The sequence below is a fragment of the Odocoileus virginianus genome, chromosome 10, assembly GCF_023699985.2.
Source record: "Odocoileus virginianus isolate 20LAN1187 ecotype Illinois chromosome 10, Ovbor_1.2, whole genome shotgun sequence".
Classification (NCBI taxonomy): domain Eukaryota; kingdom Metazoa; phylum Chordata; class Mammalia; order Artiodactyla; family Cervidae; genus Odocoileus; species Odocoileus virginianus.
Genome location: NC_069683.1, coordinates 53,003,431 through 53,028,542, shown reverse-complemented (window position 1 = coordinate 53,028,542; position 25,112 = coordinate 53,003,431). Strand labels below are relative to the sequence as shown.

At 44.6% G+C, this 25,112-nt stretch overlaps 1 long non-coding RNA gene across 5 annotated transcripts in view; it reads left to right on the top strand.

Annotated features, from left to right (window-relative positions):
• Positions 1-25,112, top strand: part of LOC110130341 (uncharacterized) — a 131,370-nt gene that overhangs the window by 95,618 nt on the left and 10,640 nt on the right. For 4 of the 5 annotated variants that reach the window (XR_011490034.1, XR_011490037.1, XR_011490035.1 and 1 more), the window contains exon 2: positions 4,911-4,985. This is a non-coding gene — a long non-coding RNA (uncharacterized lncRNA). Of the gene's footprint in view, positions 1-4,910; positions 4,986-20,230; positions 20,294-25,112 lie in introns of all 5 variants that reach the window. The other variant, XR_011490038.1, reaches the window with a different exon arrangement.

Below are 25,112 nucleotides of genomic sequence, written 5' to 3'. Positions count from 1 at the left end.
TGCACAAGTAGAACATCGAGCACACGTGGGAACTGGTGATAGGGTTGCCAACTTTTAATTTTAACCTAGTAAAGACATACAGTTACCACCTGCTGTCTCTATCATTTCATCAAAAGAACATTCTAAAAGCAAAGAAAAAATTTTTACATTTAATAAACTTGGCATTATAAAAATTTGCTCTTTTTTTTCAAATTTCTTATCTGAAATCTGGAAACCACTCTCTTGGACCACTATGGTCCATGGAATACAGAAGTTCTTAACTGGATTGATGGGCCTACAGGGTCTGTGGACTTGAAGTCAGAGAGCCTTCTTGTGTAGGCAGAAATTACAGCTTCATTTTTACTATCCTTTATCTGAAATGTAGCATTTCTTTCAATTATGAATGTGGCAACAGACTGGCAGTATTAGCATGACCTGTGATTTTTGTCATTAATAGAAATCACAGATATTTTCACATGGTATCACAATTGTGGTAGATGTCTGGAAATGTCATTCACGCTGATCACTATATTGAAATTATAGGAGCTATTAGTCGCCGTTGGAAGCATGGGATACTTCTTGACAAATTCTCCTCCAGTGTGGCCGCTGCTGTCTGGCAACTCTGTGTATGGGGCGGGCGGCCACTGGGCAGTGAATTCACATTCTCATGGAGGGTGACCCAAGGCAGTCCAGTAGCCCTTAAACATATTGTTTGTGGGTCAGTGCACAGGAGCGGAATCATTTTCATAGTCTGCTGAAGTTTTTGCAAATCTGAATCCCTTTAATGTGAGTTCTTCCCTCTTGTTTGGGAATGCAGCTTTTGGTGACATAGGCGAGTTCAAGCATGTCTGGTGGCCGCACTGACTGTCAAATGTGATACTTAAAGTAGCTTCTTGTGATTGCTAACAGATTGCAAGTGATGCAGGTCATGACAGTGCAGTAGGCTCTCCGAGTAGCATAGTCCTTTCTTCGATTTTCCTTCTTTGTTCTCCATTTGCACACTCTCTCTGTGTTGTGAAGTAAAGTCTTACCTGCACAGTGTATATACACGTGTTGTCTTTGCACTATTATTTGGTGAAAATGTCACACATTAAAAATACATTTGTGGGAAACATTGACAATATGAGAAATGAGAATCATTATTTCACATGAAGCAATAGCTAAATTCCAGGGAGAACAGGACTCCTGAGAAGCTGGTGTCACCCCTGGTCTACACAAAGGTGAAAAGATGTTACTAATGCAAACATTGACTAATCATAAAACCTGCCTTCCTTCCTTGTCAAAAAATGTAATGAATATTTTATACTTTACTTAATTAACATACAAATAATTCACTTCTGGGTAGATTTATCAAACGAATCACTTAGGAACCACAAAGAAAACATTATATTTCAAAAAATGTCACTGGAACAAAAATATTTTAACTTTATTATTTTTTTATGGACCCAATTTATCTTGAGCTGGCAAAGAAATGAAGGTCTATGAAAACTATATACCTGGTTTCATTGACATTAATTAAGCAAGAGGACACAAGATCACAATGATTTCTTTACTTTTGTGAAGGTATTATTGCAAAAGGAATTTTGAAGTCAGGAAGACTGAAAGCATACATCATGTCTGCCCATCTAAAAAAATGCATCTAAAGAAAATGAAGGTTTTTTTGGTGTATGTGAATGAAGAACCTCAGTTTCAAAAAGGTAGGATACTTCAAGGGCTTCCCTGGTGGCTCAGATGGTAAAGAATCCACCTGCAGTGTGGGAGACCTGGGATCGATCCCTGGCTTGGGAAGATCCCCTGGAGGAGGGCATGGCAGCCCACTCCAGGATTCTCGCCTGGGAAACGCCATGGAGAGAGGGGCCTGGAGGGCTACAGTCTATGAGGCTGTAAAGAGTCAGGCACGACTGAGCGACTAAGCACAGCACAGGATACTTCAAAACGCGGATTTGCCATTTCATGGAAACCTTTTTCAGAAGAGTTCTTGAAGTTTCTTACCAAGTGCTAAACAAAAGCCTCATGTGACTGGGGAAACCTGAAACCACAAAAGCTGGGAATGTAGAATGGACTGGAAGTGGCTCTTCAGGTCAAGGGAGGTGTTCCCATGGAGAATTGGTGGAGTATTTTGAAGTGGGTTATGGAAGAATTGGCAGCTTTGTCATTCTCCTCAGTGAATCACTGGATGCAACTACTAGCATCTTACAATATAGCTACCTCCTTCTTTTGTTCACGGTGACCCACATCGAAAAAGAATTCTTGTTCTGTGGGTGACTTGGAAAATACAAAGAATTTTGTACATTTTGGAGATGGTGTAGCTTCTTCTTCTTCTTTTTTTTTTCCCCCAAACAAACTTGACTGGACAGAAAATCTACTGATCCTTGCATGGGACCTCCTGTGATGATTAGTTGTGCATCTACTTTAGTGTAAAAGGGAGCACTTTATGTTGTTATCACTTGCTGCATTTAACAGATATATTCTGGTTTTTCCAAAATCCTGAGGGAAGTTTTGTTGACAGCCATAAAAAGCCATCAGCTTTATCAAAAGTCAGTCTCTGAATCAGTATTTTTAGAGGTTTTATCAAGAAACCATAGCAGAAAATAATGAGCTTCTCTATCACAGAGAAGCTCATTGAATTCAAGAGGAAAGTTTTACTTATTCTAAAAGAAAAAGAAAATCCGTTCTGGGAACACTTTGAAAGAATTTTGTCTGTGCGTTTGTTGGCTTACCTGGCAGATGTTTTAAACCATATGAACGAGATGACTCTTTTAATTCAAGGCCTTGATATCATCATTATGAATGCTTCTAAAAACATTACGAGCTTTCTTGGCTGATAGGAGGCTAACATCTTTCAAACTTTCAAATGTTGGGGGAAGTGCTTTAACCTCGGTGGAGTTGAGTTACAATATGCTGTCAATTTATTTGAAAAGAGTAATCTATAAACACCTGGAAACACTTTAGAACTCCTGCAAAAGTTATTTCTGTCTTGATGGTAGCAAAATTGAACCCTAGAGTCACATTCTTTTTCTTTCTTTCTGATATAAACTGAATCAACAGTGTTCAGCTAGCCAAAGGTGAATTCATTGATCTTAGGACCAAAACAACCAGTCTAACTAAAGTTTCACTGAAAAGCCTTAAAGAGTTATCCTGGTCCCTGGGAGACAATTATCTCTACTCTGTGAAGTTGCTGACAAACTTTAATTTCATTTTAAACACTGTATCTTTGAGGATTGGATTTTCAACTTTGTAACCATAAAAAAATCAGTTGGAGTTCAGCAGGACATGTGTTTATTTTGTCAAAGACCAGTCTGCCAATATGTTCTTATTCTAGGTAAGCAAAAAGTGTTCATATGGGTGTGTCTTTAAAAATTAAAATTGGGGTTTCCTTGGTGGCTCAGTGGTAAAGAATTCACCTGCTAATGCAGGAGACACAGGTTCAATCCCTGATCCTGGGAGATCCCATACACCTCTGAGCAACTAGGCCCATGTGACACAGCCATGAGCCTGTGCACCCTGGAGCCCACGCTCCACAACAGGAGAAGCCGCCGCAGTGAGAAGCCTGGGCACCAGCCCCCGCTCTCCCCAACTAGAGAGAAGTCTGCGGCAACGAGGACCCAGCACCGCCCAAAATAAATAAATAATTAAAAACTGATATTTAACTTGACTGTATTTAAAATGTAATGTTTCATTTTTAATGTTACACAGAAATCAAATTTATCACTATATCATGAATATATTTAAATACAACTGTATTTTGGTATATTTAGTTTTTTTTTGTAATCTTGCATATTTATTTTAGGCATTGAAAACCTTTATTCTAAGATAGGTTCACAAATTTCACAAGACTGTCCAAGGAATCCCTGTTATAAAAACAAGAGTGAACTCCTGATCTAAGAGGACATGATTTGAGCTCTCAAGTTGCTTAAATATGGGAAAAGGGGAGGTTGGATGTGTCTTTTGGAAGCTGGAGAAAGAGAAGCTCCCCTGACATCAGTCCATAGATTCCTCTGCTTCCTGGAAAACCCACTGACAGCCATGTATGTTCCACCCCATCACACCCAGGACAAGGGAGGAAAGGGAAAGATAGCCCCTGATAAGAAGGCAGCCCTTCTTTTCTTCCAATAATAACTGGTTTTAGGAAACTTGGCCACTTTTCAATCAATCCCAAGTACTGAAATGAAATGCACCGTTGAGTTATGCACTCCATGCACACGTGTATGGAGCGTGGCATCATAGGGCCATAGAGAAGAGGATCACAAGATTCCTTCCCTCAAGGAGTTAGTTTATTTGTGGAGACAAAGATAGTGCATAAAACAATTAAGGAGAATTAAATGCAAAGCAAGGTGGTATCTTGAGAAAAACCTGCCTGTTGACTTTTTAATCACAGTATCTCCAGGGTTTAGAGTATTGCTAGGCACATACAGTGTGCTAGAAAAATACTTTTTGAATGAAAAAAATTGATGACTGAATTTTAAAAACAACACCTATTGGTATGAGAGTAATACATGCTAATCAGAGAAAATTTGCAAATACAGAGGAATATAAAGCATTAGCAAAGAAAAAAAGCAGCGAACATTTTCCATATTTCTTCCCCCCCCGCATATCCACATGTACAACACACACACACTTATTTTTACAGAACAGAATTGGGGCCTGAGTTTTATTGCTTGAATTTTTTTCTCTTAAAATTATACTGTGAATATTTTTCTGTGCCATTAACTATTCTTCAGAACATTATTTTTAATGGCTTCGTTATACAGTATTCTATAAATAATAAATCATGCTGTAGCTTAACTTATTAACCACTTTCCTTTTGTTGAGCATTTGGAAACGTTTTATAAGACCAAGAGTTGCATTTATTTGTCGCTTGCTCTGTTCCAAGGGTTGTGATGAGTTTTCCCCCTCTTCATACATGATCTCATTAAGTTTTCTTCTCACAGTGATCCAATGAAGAGGAATTCATTATACCCACCTTACAGAGGGCATACCTGGGCATACCAAAGGTCATGGTGCCGGTAAGTGACAAAGCTGGGATTCAAACCAGCTCGTCTTTAATGTCAAGGGGCAGGTCGTGCAAGCACGACTCTAGACCCCTCCCCTGGTGTGTGTGAGGAAGCCACGTGACTCCTTAGGCACTAAGGGGATGGAGAAACACACATCCACAAGGCGAGTGGGTGGGATGGCAACCAGAGCCGAGACGTGAAGGACAGAATGCTTTTCAGGTCGGCAGTGGTGGAGACATCACGATGGACTAGACCAAAGCAGAGTGTCTCAAGGAGCCTGTTTCTAGAGAGGCATTCCAGAAGTGAGAGCCAACGTGTGTTCCAAGTTCTCTGCTCCTAACTTCAGGCGGGGGAGAGACCAAATCCCTCTTTTGTATCTTCTTGCTATTGAGTCATCTGACCAAGAGCCTTCATGCAATGGCTGAACAAGGGGCCATAAAAAGCAGAGGGTGGCTCTGCTCTCAGCCTTCCTGCATCTTCGTCTGGGTGAGCGGTGTCAGAGAGAGGAGCTCGGAGGCTTGACAGGGTGAAAGGCTGGGACCCCAGTTCTACCACAGGGAAGAACCACGGGGCCTTGAACTGAGCACAGCTCTTCAGCTGGGGCAGGTCGGGGACCAGGTTTACGTGATCAGGTGTCCTGGTCTAGCTGGGAAGGAAGGGGGGTGGTTTCTCTAGACGCAGGACTTTCTGGTCGAAACTGAGAAAGTCCCAGGCAAAACGGAATGATTGGTCACCAAAGGCCTAGACTCTTCTCCATGTGAGGGCTCACTCTGTGGGAAAGGTCCAAGCAAGTTTATTTATTTACTTATTGGTTGATTGACTGATGGGTGGAAATATAACAAGTCCTTTATATACTAGCAAGTTCCATTCAGAGAGTGTGTTTGTAGGTCCAGTTTGTTTGCTAAGTCTAACAAAGTTAGCCTAGGTATCCAACTAACACAATTGGCTATAAGCACCACACTGTATTAGGTTTATAATACTGTTCACACAAATAATATATTTAAAAAACACAAAAAATAAAACATTTTAAATCTGACGGTACAATACCTTGAAAAGCACGGGAATACAGTATAATAGCTGGCATACAGGGACTGGCATCGAGTGAACAGGCAGGAAGCGTTCCTAACTGGAGGAGGGAGCGGGGGTGGGAGATGGTAAGAGATGATGGATCGTCAGCAACAGGGGATGGAGGGCGAGCTGTAATGTCACTCCGGCCTGACTTTGATGGCACAGGCTCTGGTTCCTGGGTTCAATTCTATATACCTTCTCGAAAAAAATGATCCAGTGATGTCTGGGTAGTACTGTACCAGCAACATCACTGCTGCTTTTATGTTTGCTTCCAGACATTCTGGGCTTGAAACAGAAATATGGTACTCTTGTACTCTGTACGGTATTGCACAGTACTGTACTCTATAAAGTATACAAAAGCATGAACACTTGTAGAAGATGCATGCATGTGACAATGCATGTCAGACACGTGAACAGACTTCACATGGTTGTACATGCAAATGCACGTTTGCATCTTTGAAAGCTTGCAGCTTGAAATTTCATATGTAAAAGACTTACTGTATAGTTGATTGACCGTGTCATATTAGTGTCAGATATACAATGTAGTGATTTGATATTTTTATAGATTATACTTCATTGAAAGTTGTTATAAAATATTTATTATATTACCTGTGCTGTACATTACATTCTGATACTTTATTTTATACCCAGTAGTTTTGGCCTCTTAATCTCTGTCCCCAGCTGCCCCCTCCCCCAACCCTCTCCCCACAGGTAACCACTAGTTTGTTCTCAGGTAAGAGAACTGGAAAGAGCTGTTTGTGATCCAGGACCCAGGGCTGTCTGCACATGCTCACCTCCACTGCTCACCCTTGCAGTCTGTCTCTCCCTTTGCACCTTCACTGAAGCTGTGTCCACCAGGGCCACTGATGACCTATGTACTGCTAGATTCTGGGCACTTTTCAGCCTAAGTCATGTCACTATCACCCAGGGACCTCCCTGCTTCCAGTCTTGACCCTTCAGTTGACTCTGAACCCCAAAGACAAAAGTGATTCTTTCCTATTTTTTCTATTGAGAAATAATGTGTATAGAGCAAAATTTACCTACATTAGTATACAATTCTGTGTGTCTTGACAAATGCATCCAGTGGTTTAACCATCAGTGCAATAGAGAACAGTTCTATCACTCTGAATAATTTTTCTGTGTCTACCTCTTCCCTTGCTCTCAGCTCTGATAACCACTGATTTGTTTCTGTCTCTGTACCCTGCCTTTTCAGAACGTCATATAAATAGAACAATGTAGTGTGTAGCCTTTGAGTCTGGCTTTTTTCACTTGGCACATGTATTTGCAATTCATTCATGTTATGTATGTCAGCAATTCTTTCCTTTTTGAGACTGATTAGGATTAGGATAGACATTCTATTTGTTTATCTATTCCCCAGTTGAGGGATATTTAGTATTTTTCAATTTGGGGAAAATAGAAATGAAGTTGCTCTAAAAATCTGCATACAGATTCAGATTATTTGGTGCATGTAGGTTTCAAGTTTATTTGGGCAAACACCTGGGAGGTCTTTTATTGTTAGAAGTGATTTGACAGAAGTATGTTTCACTTTGTAAGAAATCTTTAAACCACTTCCAGAGGGGCTGTGCTTATTCTGAATCCCCTCTGGCATTGAATGAGAGTTCCGGTTGCCCTGTATCCTCACCAGCACTTTGTGTTATCAATTACAAAGATCATTTTAGCCATTCTACTAGATGCATAGTGTTATCTCATTGTGGTCTTTTACATTTTTTAAAAAAATTTTTATTAGTTGAAGGCTAATTACTTTACAATATTGTAGTGGTTTTTGTCATACATTGACATGAATTAGCCATGGATATACATGTATTCCCCATCCCGATCCCTCCTCCCTCTCTACCCGCTCCCTCTGGGTCTTCCCAGTGCACCAGGTCCGAGCACTTGTCTCATGCATCCAACCTGGGCTGGTGATCTGTTTCACCCTAGATACTATACATGTTTCGATGCTGTTCTCTCGAAACATCCCACCCTCGCCTTCTCCCACAGAGTCCAAAAGTCTGTTCTATACATCTGTGTCTCTTTTTCTGTTTTGCATATAGGGTTATCGTTACCATCTTTCTAAATTCCATATATATGTGTTAGTATACTGTAATGGTCTTTATCTTTCTGGCTTACTTCACTCTGTATAACACTTTGTGTTATCAATTACAAAGATCATTTTAGCCATTCTACTAGATGCATAGTGTTATCTCATTGTGGTTTTTTAAATTAAAAAAAATTATCTATTTAGTTATTTTCGGCTGCTCTGTGTCTGCCTTGCTTTGTGCAGGCCCTGTCTAGCTGCAGCAAGCAAGGCTAATCTTCCTTGTGGAGTGTGGGCTTCCAGTGGCAGTGGCTTCTGTTGTTGCAGAGCCGGGCTCTAGGCACACAGGCCTCAGCAGCTGTGGCTTGGACTCAGTAGTTGGGCAACATGGGCTTAGTTGCCCTGAGGTATACAGAGTCTTCTCAGACCAGGGTCAAACCCATGTCCCCCGCATTGGCAGGTAGATTCTTACCCACTGCACCATCAGGGAAGTCCTCGTTGTGGTTTTAATTTGTATGTCCCTAGTGGTTAATGTTCATGTACTTACTGCCACAATTCTTTTGCCCAGTGAAAGCATCTGTTCAATTCTTTTTTCAATGAAAAAAATTGGACTGTTTTCTTTTTTATTATTGTTTTGAGAATCTTTTATGTATTCCATGTCAAGTCTTTTATCAAGTATGTGATTTATACATATTTTCTCCCAGACCATAGCTTGTCTTTTTATTTTTGTAATTGTGTCTTATGAAAAGCAGAAGTTCTTAATTTTGGTGAAGTTTATTTTACCAATATGGTGTCAGGGTTAGGAAATATTTACCTAGTCCAGGTTCATAAAGATTTCATCCCATGCTTTCAAGTAACAGTTTTATAGCTTTTGTGTCTAGGTCTGTGTTCAATCTTAAGTTCTTTTATATGATATGAGAAATGGATAGAGGTTCTCTTTTTTTCTTCTTTTGCTTATGGATATCTAGTTGTTCCAGTGTGGGACAGTGAATTGAATTGCCTTTGAAATTTTGTTTAAAATGAATTGTCCAGATGTCAATTTCTTAATTCTCTGTTCTGTTCCCTTGATCTACATGTAGAAGACTTCTGCTAAACATTTAAGAACCTTTGGGAGAAGAGCAGGGGTGGGCTGGAGGAGTCCTAATTTGTAGTGTTTGCTGATGTTTATTTCTTAAATATTCTCATAATAGACAGTTCCAAGCAGCCAATTTGACATCAACCAACTTGTAAAACTCTCGAAAATTTAACAGGTGGCTCTCATGAGCTGCTATGAGCTGTCTCCAGCACACCACTCTGTGTATCCTGTTTTCTTAAACCACACTGTTGTGATTACCATGGTTTTATACTAAGTCCTGAAGTCAGGTAATGTGATTTCTCAAATTTTGTTCGTCAGAATTGTTTTGTCTATTCTAGTTCCCTTGTCTTTCTATAAACATTTTAGAATCAAAGGATCGATTCCCACAAAAATTCCTGCAGAGATTTTGATTGAAATGTGTTGAATCTGTAGCTCACTCCAGGGAAAATTGGTATCTTAAAAACCCCAAGCCTTCAAATCCATGAACAGTATAGCTTTCATTTATTTATATTTTTTTATTTCTTTCATCAGTGTTTTCTAGTTTATGGCATACTGATCTTGCACATATTTTGTTAGTCTTATACTTCAGTGTTGCATGGTTTTGGGGTGCTACTATAAATAATATTTTTGCAAATTCCCATTTCTAATTATTCATTGCAAGTCAATATGAATGCAATTGCTTTTTGTATATTGTGAGACTTTGGGGAAATCACTTACTTTGATTCTAACTAGTTTTTTGTTGTTTTTGTAGATTCTATAGGATTTTCTACCTAGACACTAAGGTTGTGTATAAATAGACAGTTTGTACTTCTTTTCCAATTTGCATTCATTCATCCATTCACTCCACTGGCTGGGACTTTTAGTGTGATGATGAACAGAAGTAGTGAGAGTGGACATCCTTGCTTTGTTCCCCATCTTAGGGAGAAAGCATTCACTGTTTTACCATTAAGTATAATATTATCTGGAGGTTTTCTGCAGTTGTTCTTTGTCAGGCTGAGAAAAACTGCTTCTATTTCTAGTTGGCTGAGTTTTCATCATGAGTGGGTGCTTTTTCTGCATTTATTAAAATGGTTACATGGTATTTTTTGTGGGTTGAATTGTCATCTTCCAAAATATATGTTTAAATCCCTAAACCCAGTTCCTACAAATGTGACCTTACTGAGAAATAGGGACATTGCAGGTGTAATCAAGTGAAGATGAGATCATATTAGCCTAGGGTGGACCCTAAATCCAATGACTTCTGTCCTTCTATGGAGAGAGAGATTTGAAGACACAGAAGAGAATCCGTTCCAAGACTCTCTCATTAGACGCATCACTCCAGTCTCTACCTCTGTCTTCACATGGTATTTTCCCTTGTGTGTCTGTCTCAAGTCGCCCTTTCCTTTTTCTTATAAGGACAGCGGTCATTGAATTTATGGCTCAACTTAAATCCAGGATGATTTCATCTTGAGTTTCTTAATTGAATTACATCTGCAAATACCCCGTTTCCAAATAAAATCACATTCATAGTGCCAAGGGTCAGGACTTGGATGTATATTCTTGGGGATCACTATTCAATCCAATACATATACTAAAATTTATATGTATATATACCATACACTTATTTATTTGCTTAAGCTTTCTCTCTTCAATCTGTATGAAAATTTCCACTTGGGTGGGGAGTTTTGCCTGTTATGTTCACTTTACAGCTCTCTCTCAGTACCTGGAATGGTGCTAGCCATATCGGAGATGTTCAGTAAATCTTTGTAGAACAAATGAATGAATGAATCTCACTTTTCCTTGCTTCAGCATCAGACAGGGATGTGTACCTCTTTTATTCCAAGACTCCTCTTCCCTGGTTTCTAAGACCACCCACGCATCCTTCTTTGTTTCTCCTTTGCCTTCTCTGATTGCTCCTTCTTCTGTCTCCATTGTTGGAGCCCCTTTCTGTCTCACCACTTAACTAGTGTGTCCCCAATTGTCTTTCCTTTCTTTTTTTAAAAAAATTGAAGTATAATTGATTTACAATGTTGTGCTGATCTCTGCTCAGTTATATACCATAGACATTTTTTTGGTATTCGTTTCCATTATGGTTTATCACAGGATATTAAATACAGTTCCCTGTGCTCTACAACAGGACCTTGTTGTTTATCCCAATCTTCTTTTCTACTACTCTATTTCTTCTCCCTAGGAAGCTCACTCAGCTCTGACCAGTCACTTCCTAGTTGTACGTGACTCACATATCTCTATCTTCAGCACAGCATTTCTTCTGAGCCATATTTCCACTTTCCCCTTTTATCTGACTCATCCTTATAATTAATGTTCCCAACACGCTGACACATTTTTTTTCTCCCACCCTCTTTCCAGAGTTCAGTATCACCAACTCATCACCGTTGTTGGTGTTGTGTGGTTGCTAAGCTGTGACCGACTCTTTGTGACCCCATGGACTGTAGCCCACCAGCCTCCTTGATCCATGGGATTCTCCAGGCAGGAATACTGAAATGAGTTGCCATTTCCTTCTCCACCACCAACCTCCCAGTTACCAAAGTCAGAACCTTGGAATCAGCCTTGACTGTGCTATTACTACCTCCTCTCTCTCACCAGGTCCTATAAATTTCACCTCTTGAAGACTTTTTGGATCTGTCCACTGCTCCCCAGCCCCACTGCTACAGTTCAGCCCCTCACATTCTTTCCCAGTCTCTCTGCTTCTTTCCAAGATGCAAGCGTTCTCTACTGCTTTTCATCAGAAACCCCTCTAGTGACTCTGCACCACCTACAGTAAAGACAGACCCTTACCCTCTCCAGGATGTCTGCTGAGGCCTGCTCCTTGGTTTTTGTGACCCAGGTACACTGACCTTGCAGTTCCCCCAGTTCACCAATTTCGCGGATTAGACCAGAGGGCCCTGGGAAGCAGACAAGTCCACCAGACAAATTCCTGGTCCCCGCCTGCCTGTTTGCTTCCCGGTCCCTGGACCCTGGACCCTGGGAAAATTGTGTTGAAAATTGTTGGGACAGAAAGCATTACCAAAAAAAAAAAAAAAAAAAAAAGAGAGAGAGAGAGAGAAGGTTTTAACATTTGGAGGTGGGGGAGCTGTCTTCAGGAGAGATTTTGGGTTCTGGCTTACTCTCAGGTTGTGGCAGTTTCTTGGAGAACTTCCATTCCATCTCCGCTCTTTGGCATTAATTGTTGGGATCGATGCTGCAGCAGTTATATAATGTTTATTGCAACCACCACATATCTGAGGCTTAAGTGTTGCTAAATGTCACTTTCACGCTCCCCAGTGTATGGTGTGTAATTATAACTGGTTCACTACCTTCTTTGTGAGGGAGGCAGATGCTTTTAGCCTGAAAAGGAGAAGAGAAATGTGTTTTCTCTAACCTTATGAAAAGCACTCATTTCCGGAGAGATCCTGGGTGGAGGGAGAGGAGCATGACATGGGCTTTGCATCACAAACTCCTTTCCCAGGTGTCTCCTAGAAAGCGCAGGACCCCTCTACCCTGTCCCCGCCCCCTCCCCAGGCTGCAGTGGGCATCTGTGACCCTGAGATCAAATTCAAGGGCAGAGAGGGATGAACCAACTTGGGATCAGAGTGATGACCAGTGAAGCAATTAAAGAGGTATCATCATGTTACAGAAATGTGACCTGAAAGAAACAGCCATGGGTGGACCGGCGGTCACGTGGCTTGGGTCTCTGTCTAGCTGTGTAGCCTTGGATAAGTCACTTTGACTTTCTGACTTCACTTCTCTCACACATCAGATGGGAATAATAAATCTTGCCTGCTCTACCTCAGTTAAATCCAACCCTGAGACTATGATTTACTGAGTGCTGCTGTATTCCAGGTACCAGAGGACTCAGCAGTGCACACATCAGGCATGGTCCTGCCCTCAATGAGTTGAGGTCTAGGGCAGGAGTTGGAAAACTGTGAGTCGCAAGCCAAATCTGGCCCGGGCCCTGTTTTTGTATAACCTATCATCTAAGAATGGATTTCACATGTTTAAAGGGCTGTAAAAAAAAAAAAAGAATATGCAATAGAATGCATGTGTGGCTAAAAGGCTCAAGATGTTTATCTGGTCCTTTACAGAAGGACTTTTGATGACCGTTGGTCTGGAACTTGACAGCCATCACGTGGGCACCGAGCGCTTGACATGTGGCTGGAGACGCGCTGTGATCCTCCATGTCTTCTGTGGGGCTGGTGTGTGTGCCAGGCAGGTTCCTCCCCTGCTCCTCACTGCCCCCCGTGCCCTCCTCCTGTTGCCCAGCCCCCAGACCTCTCAGGCCCTGGGTCTGCAACCTTTGGGCTTCCGATGTGGCTCAGTGGTAAAGAATCCATCAGCCACTGGAAGAGATGCAAGAGACACAGGTTTGACCCCTGGGTCAGGAGGATCCCAGGAAGAAGAAGTGGCAATCTACTCCAGTATTCTTGCCTGGAAAATTCCGTGGGCCGAGGAGACTGGCCATGGGGTCCCAGACAGTTGGACATGACTTAGCGACTGAGCAGGCCGGCTGTAACCGTTAGAGCCACTCTTTCCTCCTAGAGTGCCTGCGTTTGATCTTGGAGAAGCAAAGACTTCAAAACTGTTATGAAAATGCTGTAGGAAAAATACATTTTATTAGGAACCAGGAAATCTAGATGAATGGTAATAAAATGCCAAAGAGCCACTAACATAAAGGTCTTGCTGAGTGTTTCATGAGCATTATTTCACTGAATCCAATGGCAATACAGGGGAACTCAATGTCCTGAGTTTACAAATGAGAAAAATGGGAGTTCAGAGAGCTAAGTGACCTTCCTGGCTGGCAGGTGGCAGAACCTCCATCCACTTTCCTGAGTACAGCGCTCTTCCCGTGGCCTTAGAGGTCACTCGGGGTCCAGGGCTTGTCCTGCATGAGGGCTGAGGAGGGAAAACAGTAGTGGTATTAGGGTTAGTCAGTCTGGGGTAGTGGACACAGCTGCGGCCAAGGAGTCAAAAGATGTAGACTCTGTCCCCAGGGCTGCCCCTTATTAGCTGGGTCAGGCACCTCTCTCTCAGGCCTGGAGGTCCTCATCTGCAGTTAAGTGGGGTGCTGTCTCCTCCCAGGGGTTCTTTGCACTCACGTCCTGGGAGTTAGAATCAAGGCCAGATGCAGGGCCTCGCAATGCCAGCCCAGGCACCCACTCCCTCAAGGTCACCTGGGAAGCGGTTTAAAAATGCAGGTTTCTGGGCCCCCCTCTGAAATGCCTCCTCCAGTGCCTGTGAAGTGAGGTGTTAGAATCTGTGTTTCTGAATCTTTCTGTTGAAACTCCAGGTTTATGAACCAGTTAGTTAGAGATTGTGGTTGATCCTTACTAGAGCTTTGATATCAGCACTTTCGAAGCAAGGGTCTCCAACTGTCTTTTCTTCATTTGTTTCATCTAATTAAGATGATAATCTTGTCAGTACTAGTGTCAAAATATAACTGGGATCCAGCCACTTCTCACCCCCTCTATAGGTTGTCATCACAGTCCTGGCCACCATGATCTCTCACCTAGACTGCTACAGAGAGACCATGTTGCACAGCAGATTAGGGTCAAGGGACCTAGGTTCAGATGGACCTGGGCCCCATTGCTTGCTGACGGGTCAAGGGACCTGGGTTCAGATGGACCTGGGCCCCATTGCTTGCTGACTTCTCCATGCCTTGGTTCCTTAACTGATGTATATTATTACATGAGATAATACATGACAACATATGACATGATACTTCCTCAACAGATATCATGTACATTGCAAAACCTCTAACTGATGTCTCTTCTAGGCCTATTATGGCCCAGCTTCCACCCAGCATGAGAGATATTTAAAAACGTAAATCAGGTTATGTCACTGTCCAACTTAAAACCCTCTAAAAGCTTCAACCCTCTCCATTATCCTCGGGATGAAATCAAAACTGTTTTCTACAGCCTGGGAAGCTTTACAGGTTCAGCCCTTAAACACTCTCTTGCCTGTTCTTACCCTTACATGCTCCACTGTAGCCACGATGACTTTCTTGCTGCCTCTTAAACACAGCAAGAACATTCTGGCCTCAGGACTTTTGCATCAACTCTACCCACTTATGGCCTGAGATTATATTATATATTTGTTTAAATTGTTGCCTTGGCCACTAGATTGGAAACTCTACGAGGGCAGGCATGGAGAACAGTGCCTGGCACATCCCATGTGTGGATGAGTCCTTACCCTCTTCCTCCTGCCTCCCCAGCTCCACCTTCTACCCAACGCCCCTCAACTTGAGCTCTGGCTGGCTTCTTTTCTGCTTCGATTTCTCCCAGCTCAGACTATTCTGTGGTGAGTGGTCTGGGCATTTAGCTGTAGTTTATCAAGCAAAGGAAATTATTCTCTAGGAAATCATAACTTGATATACATGTTGCTTTTGTACCATGTTGGCATGCTCTAATGAATCCCGGAGAGGAAGAAATATTTCTGGAGACACAAGTTGCCCCGCCAGGCCTTTTGTCTTTCCTGTCAGGAGGGGTGGAAGCTATTTATTACCCCTCACTTCCCTCCCGGAATCACAGGCAGGAGGCTGCTGTAGGTGCAACTGGAACCTTCATCATTCATCTGAGTTTTCATCTGATCAGTAAATCTACCTCTTGAACATGGCTGTCTGTATTTAATGTATCTAGGGAGTGGGCTAATTAAGCACCTAGTTAGATGGCCTCTTCATAGGCATTTTATGGTCTAGAATTTTCCCTGTGACTCATGGAATTTCTCCCCAAAGGAAATAAATCCAAGTTCAGCTTCTTGAGCCGTGAGAGATCAGATGCCAGCCATTCATTTTCCTGACTCCCCTCTCGGCTCTTGCCAGCTTCTGAGCCCTTCTCTCCCACGGCCACTGCTCTTATGCTGTGGCTTAATCCCCCAAACTCTCTGTTGGTAAAACAGAGATCATATGATCCATCTCATGGTTGTGGTCAGGATTCAATGTGTCCCTTTCATAAGTCCTTCTCTTAGTGCAAGGGGTGATATGCAAAAATACGTACCTGCTAGAGGCCTAGGCTGGCAAATTGTGCCAATGCTGGGGCATTGGAGATGTTGGCAGTGTAGCTGTTGAAGTGTAGGGGGCTCTAGGGGGTCTCAGAGGAGAAGTGGTGTGGCCAAGGTGATGGGAGCCCTTGTGGGGTTGGGAGTAATGAAGTATAACTGGTATGACACACCTCAATACTGCAACAATGCGGATGTCTGTATTGTAGAGTTCTGGCCAATGGCTAGCTGGCACACGAGAGCTTCTGCTGGCTCCTTCTGCCTGCCCCTTCATGGCAGCCTTAGCTTTCTTTACTTCTCTTCTTGTCCCACATCTGATTTGCTGCTGTTGACCTTTGACTTCTTCTCCCATGTCTGTCCTCTCTTCATCTTTGGATGTGATCATGGGCGCCACTCTCCAGGGCACAGACCTGTCTCCTGGACAAGAGGGCCTGCTTCTCCATCTAGCCCTTGTGGCTTCAGGTCATCTCATGCAAACATCCCTTATGTTTGCCCTCATCTTGAGGTCCTTCAGCCTCAGCTCTAAGGTCTCAGGAATAGAAGGGGCTCTGCTTGTTCAAACCTCACTTGTCCCAATCAAGATCCACCTTGAAATTTGCCTCCTCTGAAAAATTTTCTCTACTATTCTCAGTTGTCTAGAAGGGACAGTGGAGTATCTAGCCACCCCCAAGGGCTCCTCAATCCGGGGCAGTTTTTGGCGTGTGGTAGCAATGATAAGTGCTATAGGAGTTGATGCACGGGGGGCAAATGTAGGGAACGGGGTGTTAGAGTGTTAAGCCGATCTGGGGGTGAATCTCAGTTTTGCTTGTCATTGGTTGTATTGTCTTGGGCAAGTTGGACTTGGTGAGTGCCATACTTTCCTTCTCTGTGAGGTGAAGGGTCTTCGTGAGGATCAAGTCAAACGATGTCTGTGAAACATGGAGCTCAGGACCTGACATACTAGGTGCTCAAAAGTGGTGCCTATTGCCGTTGTCCTGTGTGCCATTGTGGTTTCTTCCATGAGGAGCAGTGTGATGTGATGGCAAGAGCACGGACTCTCGAATCTAGAGAGCTATGAGTTTAACACTTATTCAACTACCAAGTTGCTGTGAGGCCTTAAGTAAGTCAGGAATCTACCTATGTTCCTTCTGGTAGGACAGGCACTCATGCCTTCCTTGTGGAGCTTGCGGGGGTCATGAGATAGACGCCAGGAGAGCGACCGGCATACAGCAGGCGCTCCACAATGCTGGTCCTTTCTGTCCCCTTCTCCACTGCTCAGTGACCCGGGACCACAGTATCTGACAAAGAAACATGGATCCACTCACTTGATAAGGGGTAATTTTCCATCCTCATTTGGTTTTTATTTTTTTAACCTGGCAGAAAGGTACTAGAGAAAGTGGAATTATTGGGAGAATTGCTTTGTTTTCAGAAACATTAGATAAATTAGCTTAACATTTTATTGTTCCTGAATGCTGTGACTAATTTATCTCCCTCCTTTGAAGGTGCCTGTTCCAACACCCCAAAGCAACGCTTTATTTTGTGCATGGTCGATGTGATCTCCTCACCTGATTTACGCCTTGTACAAATGAACTTGCTTTAATACAATTTTAATTGTTTCTAATTCTTTAAATTAATTATAGCCATTTCAGTGGCTCCTCTGCGTCTGTGCTGTTTCTGTTTCATCTCCATGGAAACGTTTCTTACAAAGAGGAGTGTGTGTGTGTGTGTGTGTGTGTGTGTGTGTACGTACGTGCATAGGCCTTTTCTGTTCTGTTTTGGATGTTGACTTGAGTGTGCTTTTAAACTCTGTGATATCTGCTCCTGGAAGGAGAATGCTGGGGTGACGATGAGTGAAAGCTATTTGTCTTCCACGCGGAAACACTGCCTGGACTAGAAAGTCAGCTGTGAACTCTGCTCCCCTGCCCCGCCCTGCCCCGTCCTGCCTCTTCCCAGCCTGCAAGCAGCTCAGAAGGACCGTGTGGGGTTAGTGCTGAGATGACTAATAAATTAACATTCATGGAGCGCTTTTGTGTGCCAGACAGGGCTCCTTACGAATGTTAGTTGATTTGATCCTTGTCACTACTGTGTGAAGTTGGAGTCATTATTCTCAGTTTAGAGACGAAGGAAAGGCTAAGGTTAAATAATGTGGTCAGAATTGCTCAGCAGGTGAGTGGTATGACCGGGGTTTGATCTCAGGTTTTGCTGATGTCAGAGGACAAGTTCCCTTCACTCTGTTACACTTTCTCTTTCCCTCCACTACTGAGGGCTGTAGACTCGCTCTGTCCCTTGGGGCCCCTCTTCTGGAAACTTTCCCGACACCAACAGGCCCATCTGTCCCTGCTCAACCCCTCTGGCTCCTCGTTTTCGTTTTCGGCTCTCTTTGGCCCGTCCCTTCATTAGCCTTTGCATTCATCCCTGGTCATCTCATAAAAACAACCTGAGGGCAGCCTTGAGTTTCATCATTTTCCACTCCCTGTGCAGCCGGCACAGTGCTCCCCACAATTTGTGTGGGCACTTGGCAAATATTGAACCAGTTTGGAAGGAAAAGCAGAGGTGTTTTGAACAATTATATCATATTGTAAACATGAGAGTGGTTATTGTCGAAGCCGCCACTTCACTGACTTGTGTAGACACTCGGTGAAGCATATTTGGGAAAGTGGGGTGAAACCCAATCAGGCGCACTGTGAAATTAACTAGGTTCCTGCATGTGGGGGGAAATGGGGCTCTTGCCTTTTTAGTACCTGAGAATACCCGCTGCCACTTCATTAGACCTGGCAAGTCTTGGCCTCAGAATGTGGTCTGTGATTCAGGAGATGGCAGGAGGCACAGGTTTCTCCAGTCCGGTTGTCCAGGCAGGAAAGAGGGTGGGAGATTAATGGGAAAAGCTAGCAGAGGTGAGTGGGGGCTTGGATCCAGGTGGCCAGCCCCCTTCTTCCGTCCAGCTAGAATTCTATGGATTCAGTGAGGAGACACCAGAGAGATTCTGAAAGGGAAGTAGGAGAATTTTAAAGGTAAACAGAACTACATGAGGAGACAAGATGTATAGGTGTATTTTGAACAATTAGTCTAGCACCTACATCCCTGCAGACATATGCCCCATCCCTTCTCTTCCCAGCCCGGGGCCAGGCATTGATCCCAGAAGGGCTGCCTTGCTCAGGGTGCTGTTTAGAGCTTCTCAGTGGGAACAGCTTTCAGGACCCGCTGGCTTATGTACCGAGGGAGCAGCCAGTCTCACTGCCCGGCCGATACACCTCATATAATACATCTCTGCTCCCCTCCGCATGGTGGTCTCCGCCACCCGCTGTGAACCCTGCCACTTGGCCATCCACACGCGGCCTGAATGCAGACGTGTCACATGGCTGCTCCTGTGACGTGGTGGCAAAGTCTCCCTTGGGTTCTTAGTGCTGAGGTAGAATTTGGTGGCAATTTTCTCAACTGGTGTCACAGGGCCCATTGGCCCCTGTGTTCAGGGCCTGGGGTCACTTCTGCCCCCAAAGGGCTTCTTCTTGTTCCGTGTTGTTCTGCTGCTCTTTCTGACACAGCAGGCTGCCTTTTGAGCTGGATCTTGGGGGGCAGTGGGCCAGCAGGGCATTGGGGGCTGACATCGGAGGGCTGGTTTCAGCTCTGTGACCGCCCTGGCCTGGCTGGCTCCTCAGTCTTTCCTGTCAGCCATGAGTCATGTGAATCTTCAGTTCAGCCTCCTGAAGGGGGAGTCACCCAGTGCCTCTGCCTGCATCACCTGATGTTTCTTACTGGACCGGTGGCCAGTGAAGCTGTCAGTCCTGGAGCCTGAGTATGTGGGCAGGACCTTACGGTGGTCGACCTCAGCTGCGCTGAGACACCACACCCAGACAGTCATCTGCATGGTGGAGACTTCTAGAAGTCTGTTGTCTATCAGCCCACCTTTCAAACATCTATTCTGTCCACCACTGGAAGAATTTCTCGATCAGCTGGTTATGCCTGGATGTTGCTCGTGGGGCTCTGTGGGCCATCTTCTCAGCCTCAGGGTTTTACACAAATATCCATTCAGCAGGTAGAAGGAGGGCTTTCAGGAGGTTCATTCCTCTGAGGCTGTGAGGAGAGAGGAAGGTGTCCTGCTGATGTTTTTGCTTCTCCCTGTCTCTGCAGGCACAGAGAGAAAACTCTGACACACCAGGCTGGGGAAAGACACACTGCCATCTCAGCATAAAGGTGAGCAAGCACGCATGCACCAGCACACACACCAGCACACACACAGGCACACACACCGGCACACACACACACCAGCACACACATAACAACACACACATACAACACACACACACCAGCACACACACACACCAGCACACACACATAACAACACACACATACAACACACACACACCAGCACACACACACACCAGCACACATACTAGCACAAACACCAGCACAGACACCCCAGCACAATCACCAGCACACATACTCCCATCACACACACACCAGCACAGACACCCCAGCACAATCGCCAGCACACACACTCCCATCACACACACACCAGCACAGACACCAGCACACACAGCAGAACAGACACACCAGCACACATACCAGCACATACAACCAGCACACATACACCAGCATATGCATCAGCACACACACACTAGCACACACACACCAGCACATACACAGCACACACAGCAGAACACACACACCAGCACACATACATCAGCACACATACACTAGCACACACACCAGCACACATACACCAGCATATGCATCAGCACACACAGACCAGCACATACACACAGCAGCACAAATACCAGCATACACATCCCAGCACGGACACACCAGCACACACCAGCACATACACATCAGCACACACGCACCAGTACCCATGCACCAGCACACAAGCATCAGCACACACAAACACAACTTCAGAATTCAGGGCTCAGCATCCAGTCCCCCTACAATGACCCCTGACTGCTTGGGCTTCCAGTTGTTAGTGGACCAGTAGCCTCTGGTCTCTTTACTCCTGTGAAGACCCAAACCTCCTGAGGTCCAGCGTGATCAGCAAACAGAAGCCTGGAGGGAAGAGCTGCCCCATCCCTGGAACACAGAGGGTGGGGCCTGATCAGGGCAAACTGGGATAGGAGGGGGCTTGATTTGGGTTTTCCTCCCACTGCTCTTCTCAGAACCTTCTTCTCCACAAAACTGCCTTTTCTGGCACTATGGGGATCACAGAGGGGGCATACATACAGAAGGTTGTGCCTTGATTATTGTGTTGCACCAGATTTCACATGAAATGCCCTTTGAAATTCCTGGGAAGCATGCACCACCTCTGTTTGGGCCTCGTCCCTTCTCTGGACTACATCTAGTCCTGACCTGCACTTCATCCAGGCAACTCTATCCTCACCCCTTTCCTCCTGGGGAGGCTAAAGGTGTCTGAGGCTTGGAGGGAGGGTCAGGGAAGGGTTGAAAGCTCAGGTGTGAGACGGGAGAGTTAAAACTAGACACAGTCACAATTTCCTCATGTCTTGGCTTATTGGATTTCTTTAAAAATTGTGGTATAATTGACAAACATTTTATTAGTTTCAGGTGTGGAACATAATGATTCAATATTTGTGTCATTGTTGGCTTAATGATTAATGGCACTCTCCTTTGTTTTCAAAAATGTCCTAATTTGGGTAAGTTATATGATCATCCAATTTAAGCCCACTTTACTTGCCACTGATGTATGTAAATTGTTCTCATATTATCTCAAGATGTTCCTGGATCCAAAAGGATGCTTTCGGGCTTTCCCTGCTGGTCCAGTGGTTAAAAATTTGCCTTCAGGGGACATGGGTTTGATCCCTGGTCCAGGAAGACCCCACCTGCTGTGGAGCAACTAAAACCATGTGCCTGGAGCCCACGCCTAGAGTCTGTGCTCTGCAACAAGAGAAGGCACTGCAATGAGAAGCTGGTGCACTGTAGCTAGAGAGTAGCCCCTGCCCAGTGCAACAAGAGATAAGCCCGTGTGCAGCAACAAAGACCCAGCCAACATAAATAAACACACAGCAAGTTGCTATGGAATGTCTCTTGTCTAGTGGCAGGGCCCAGCTGAGGGTTGAGATGATGGAGGCAGGAGTAAAAGTGACCCCAGGACAGGCCTGGGGACGCACGTGACTCTCCTCTAGGGGCACTGTGTCCATTTCACAGGATGTTCTTAAGACCCTTCCCCAACGATCAAGGCTGCAGGACATAGAGCTGATGCTGGAGAACCCAGGCTGTAGTGAGCTATTTTGGGGCACAACCTCCTTTCCCCCAACTGGGCTTTCCCTTGCAGCAGAAGCTACCTGAAGGCTCTTGGCCTGTCCTGGCAGCAGCCTGCAGGTGAATCTGTGTGCAGGCAGCTGGGGTTCCCAGGAGCTGGGGTCTTGACCTCTGTGGGGAATGCTGGGCCCACTGGAGACATGAGGAAGATGGTTGATTTTTCTGCCACACCTCACAGCTTGGCTGGAGCAATGCTGTCCGCTCTGTCGTACTAATAAGAAACAAACACATTGTTTTGTTGTGTTTGATTTCTGTGTTAGGCTGGAGTCTTCAAGGGCTGTTTAAAATTTAATAAGTGAGAATAAAATGAGGAGGAAAAAAAATATTCCTCTGGGGCATCTGACTGCATCAGACTTGTTAATTCCAGCTCTGCGTTTCCAGGGGTTAATAGCTGACCCAGCAGCGGGGAGAGTGCCCACACATCTTCCACCAGGGTTCAGGGCTGGTTCCACTGTCTGTTCTGGGAAAAGACCCACCTTAGGAGGGCCACCTGATCATGCCTCAGGTGGAAGCCTAGGTGGCAGCTCAGGGAAGGAGTATTTCCAGGGACCTGGGAACAAATTTTGTTCCCTCTTCTTCAAATTCAACACTATTTTATAAAGCGCTTACTGTATGTCAGATAGTGTTAGGTGCTGGGCTGGAGAGTTGAAAAAGGTGTGAACTGTGCTTAGAAGGCAGAGAATGGAGTCAGGCAATGTACAGGGCTGTGTGAGTGGGTTCAGGGTACAGGAGGAAACAGCAGAGGTTCTTGGAGAGTCCCAAATAGAGACCAAGGACATACCCCCTCAGCTGCTGGGAGCTGGGAGGACCTTCAGCCGTGGGCGCCCTGTGGAGGTGCCTATCTCTGGGGAGAGCCGTCTGGTCCCAGATAATGCTTCTTCTCAGGGTAGCCACATCCAATGACTGATGGATTGTGTGTATGAAGGCCCAACCCCATGCCCCAGCTTGGGACAGTTGAAGGGTCATCTGAGTCACAGAATCCCTGTGAGATCAGCTGAGGCCTCTTGGGGGGCTGTATCACAGCTCAGCATCTCCCTCGGCCCACTTCTCCTCCCTTCTCTCCCACAGGTGTTGATTGGGAGAGCATCCTCTAATAAACCTCCTGCGTGTTCACCTCTGTCTCCAGCTCTGCCTCCTGGAGAACTAGGCTGCAGTCAGACCTAATGTGGTGAGCATTGTTCAGGGAGTGCTTCTGGAAGAAGCGACTTTCGGGCTGAAATCTGGAAGATGAGTAAGAGTCAGTCTGGTGACAGCTATGAGTCTGGAGGGAAATGGTATTGTTTCCAGGTAGAAGAAGAGAATGTGTACGGAAAGGCATGCCCAGGTGGGATGGCAAAGCAGGAGGCTGGAGGCTGGACATTTCATAGGGCTCTGTGAGCTGTGACGGTGGCTTGGGTTTTATTCCAAGGGCATGGTGATGCCATAGCAGGGTTTTAAATAGGGGTTGACACATGATGTGGTTGAAATGTTTTCTTAAGAACTTGAGTTGAAGAAGGTAAAAACAAGTAAGGAATCCAGCTAAGAAGGCTGTTGTGATAACTTAGAAGAGAGATGATGATGGTCTGAATTGAAGTAGCTGGAGAGAGGTACATGGATTTAAGAGATATTTACTTAGACGGACGAATCAATTGTCAGAACTGATGATGGATAATACATGGAAGGAGAGACAGGAGGCAAGGATGATATTTGGGTTTCTGGCTTCAGTAACTGTAAGATGCCACCACCATTCAGTGAGATGGGGAGCAGGTGGAGAAGTGGGTTTGGGAAGAAGGTGATGGAGGGAAAGTGTGTGTAGTTCAGGAGTGTTAAATTTGAGTTGTCTTTGGGATATTAGAGAACAGAGCTAAGACATCTAGGCATGTGGCTACAAGGCTTAAGAGAAAGAATGAAGTTATTCATCTGTTGAGAGTTGGACCATAAAGAAGGCTGAGCACCAAAGAATTGATGCTTTCAAATTGTGGTGTTGGAAAAGACTCTTGAGAGTCCTTTGGACTTCAAGGAGATCAAACCAGTCAGTCATAAAGGAGATCAGTCCTGAATATTCATTGGAAGGACAGATGCTGAAGCTTCAATACTTTGGCCACCTGACACAAAGAGTCAACTCGTTGGAAAAGACCCTGATGCTGGGAAAGATTGAGGGCAAGAGGAGAAGAGGGGTGACAGAGGATGAGATGGTTGGATGGCATCACTGACTCAATGGACATGAGTTTAAGCAAACTCAGGGAGATAGTGATGGATAGGGAAGCCTGGCGTGCTGCAGTTCATGGGGTCACAAAGAGTCGGACATGACTTAGTGACTGAACAATAACACCACCAGCACCACCTATTGCTTATGGTAAATTGTCCTCAGATTGATGGCTTAAATAATAATAAATTTTTTATTTCAGTTTCCATGAATGAAGAATTGAGCAGTGCCTTAGCTTGGAGATTTCTCACTGGGTGGTAGGCAAAATGCTGCTCAGGGCTGTGGTTATATGGAGTTTCAACTTAGGCTGGAGGATGTTGTTCAAGATGGCTGTCAAGCTGGTGCTCTTGGCAAGAGGTCAGAAATTCTCATCATATGGAGCTATCCATAGGTGGAGGTTTGAGTGTCTTCACAACCAGAGAACTGAGAGCAAAAGATCTAAGAGCAAACGATCCCTCAGAGCAAACGATCTAAGAAAGCAGGGCAGAAATGGCAATGTCTTTATTGATCTATCCTCAGAATCACACACCATAACTTCCCACATCCTAATGGTCACACAGA